Raw genomic sequence first — 2748 nt, forward strand, 5'->3', positions numbered from 1 at the left:
CAGATTATGTCTGAATTAAACGTAAATTATTGTAATTGGTATAAATTTTGTTATCAGACGTTTTAACAGATAAAATAAGCACAGCGGTGATAAATTATTGCAGCCCCATATATCAATGAGATAACTTATGATAACATCACAAAACATTTGATAGTTTATTTGTTGGATACCTATAGGTACTGTAGAGATGTAGTACAATACACGACGTACAATAAACGTCGTGATATTGAATCAGTTTTTCATTTGAGCAAGCGAATAGTCTCCCGGTCTTACAGTACATACCAATAAACGTAAACTAAATAGGTACCTACTTAAGATTTTTTTTAAACATGGAACTTTGTATTGAAAGATATGTAGGAGGAGGCCAGTTGGTCGCTTAATGTACCTAATATCTACTACCTACTGGTCCTCAGCTGCATCAGACTGGAAGCCAGCCAGGAAACCAGCAGTAGGTACACTATGAAGACTGATATCAATAAAGTCAAAGTGCTAAAAATACAGAAGGTATAAATTACATTATAATAATTCAAAAGATTCAGATCATATCACGAGTTAGGTAATACTCCGGCCAATTAATGTACATAAATGATAATAGTTACATAAGACTACGAAGTGAAGTAGTTATATAATATGTCACATTGCCAATGTTTATTTATATGCAAGTGAAAGGTGACCGTGCGTTCATTTATAAATACCTATATGTCGCACAGTGAGTGGTCAAGAAATAGCGCGCTCAAAAATAAGTTTCCGTGGTGTAGCGGTTATCACATCTGCCTAACACGCAGAAGGCCCCCGGTTCGATCCCGGGCGGAAACATAGTTTTTGCCAAACAGTGTCTGATGTAATACTGGAACTATAGTTTTAATTAAAGTCACCAATCATAAACTTTGGTACTATTTTTCATATTTTTACGTACATAGGTTAGGTTCCTGGTACATTTATTTTTATTACAAGTGGCATGACAAAACCACACAAACTGTGAGTTCATAAGATGCGAGCCCAATTCATTGCGGCACCATCTTACTAACCCAGAGCTCACGTAAGTTAACCAGTAAAGACTTTTTTTTTATTAACGACGTCAAAAATCATCAAATGACCCCTCCCGCTGTGGGTTAGCAGCCGTGAGGGAGTGTCAGACTCTTACTGACTAAAAACTGTCGTGTTCCGTCATAGGCCTTTTATGTACCAGGGCCGCGGTATCTCTTTCGAACAACCCTACGCACCAGTACAGACCTTACAAACGATTCCATTTTCTGATTCCCTCCTTTCTAATAGTCAAATTTTTCCACAAGAGGAAAGTAGGTACCTACATAATACAGTACGACGTAAGTATTTTTCCAGGCTCAATAAGCAATAAATACATACCAAAGAGGTTTGCATAGCCAATCAACCATCAAAGCAAACAAATTTCTGCAAATTGGGGTACGCAACTACAATATGGAAAATCTATCGAAGCGGAAGGGACAAACGGAAATACCCGAAAATACTCGAGAATAGCCGAACTTCAAGTTGTTTATTTTTGACGGTACATTACGTTTTGTACAATACAAATATTTTGTTATTGAAAATTGGTCGGTCAAGTCTGAGGGTTGAATATTTAGCATAATTATTTGCTTTGTGGCTTATTGCTGATTGATATTGTTTGGGTCAGAAGGTAAAGTCAGTAAGCTAAAATGAAACTCCTAGTAAGTTTAACCAAACGCAATAATAGCTTTCTTAAATATCTACTGAATCAACATTTCTCTAATTAGCTACTTATAAAGTCGAAAACTAGTCCTCACTTAGCCATAAAACCATTTATAGCTCACAAATAATTTTAAAAACACTAAAATCCACATCAAACGGTGCCCACTAAAACGAGAAACTTCTAAGCAAGTACTCACTAATTACCCCACCTAGCTCTCCAACTAAAATAGACGCAAACAAAACCTAGAAAACTACCACAAACGGCTTTTTTATGAACCCGTAAGGAGAAATAAACAAGGACTTATCCACATCACCACGCAATTAGTTACCCACAAAACTTCGTGGAAATGTCCTCTAAAATGAGGCGGTTGACCCACTGACCCTATGGTCACCAGTTAAGCCTCTATGACAGATGTTTTCACGGCAAAAATTGCTACAAGACACGCAGGCACGCGAATCGCTAATAAATTGTTCAATGTTCATTTAACATATTCAGTTGACTAAGCCGGAAAAATGTTCAAAGAAGAAACAGGAAAATAATTCAGTAGACCCATTTTTTAGGCTTCTATTTTTTACGCTGTGGTCCTCAAATGAACGAATGACCTTGCGTTGCGTGACAAAAGGAAATTGTACTCAGCCACCGAAAATAACTTAATTAAAAGGGTAAGATATCGAGTTACTTCCTTAGTATTTATACTCACACACAATTATTTACTCGTATACCTTTTTTATTTTCCCACGGGGTGTAATAAATTAAGTTTTTTTGTATCGCGTACGTTTTTCCCTTACATACCGACAATATGTTTTCCTTTGAGCTGTTTTCCTTATCAAGGCACTTCGGAACTCAAATGGAATTTATTTAACACGAAATTCACATGGAAAATTCTGTTATCGTCTCAATAAAGGTCTTGAATGAGTTTATTATAGACTTTGTCGATATAGCTTCGTTATAACAACATACATACATCTACGTTAAAAGAATCCATAAAAACATAGATTTCCTATAATTTACAATACATGACAATGATTTTATTTTTTTACCAAATTCAAAATAACAAAACA

General features: G+C 35.7%; 1 non-coding gene across 1 annotated transcript; it reads left to right on the plus strand.

The window, feature by feature from the left end:
• Positions 1–743: 743 nt before the first annotated feature.
• Positions 744–816, plus strand: Trnav-aac (transfer RNA valine (anticodon AAC)). The gene has a single exon. It is a non-coding gene; the product is annotated as a tRNA-Val (tRNA).
• Positions 817–2748: the final 1932 nt, after the last annotated feature.

Source organism: Helicoverpa armigera, chromosome 3 (assembly GCF_030705265.1).
Source record: "Helicoverpa armigera isolate CAAS_96S chromosome 3, ASM3070526v1, whole genome shotgun sequence".
Lineage (NCBI taxonomy): Eukaryota > Metazoa > Arthropoda > Insecta > Lepidoptera > Noctuidae > Helicoverpa > Helicoverpa armigera.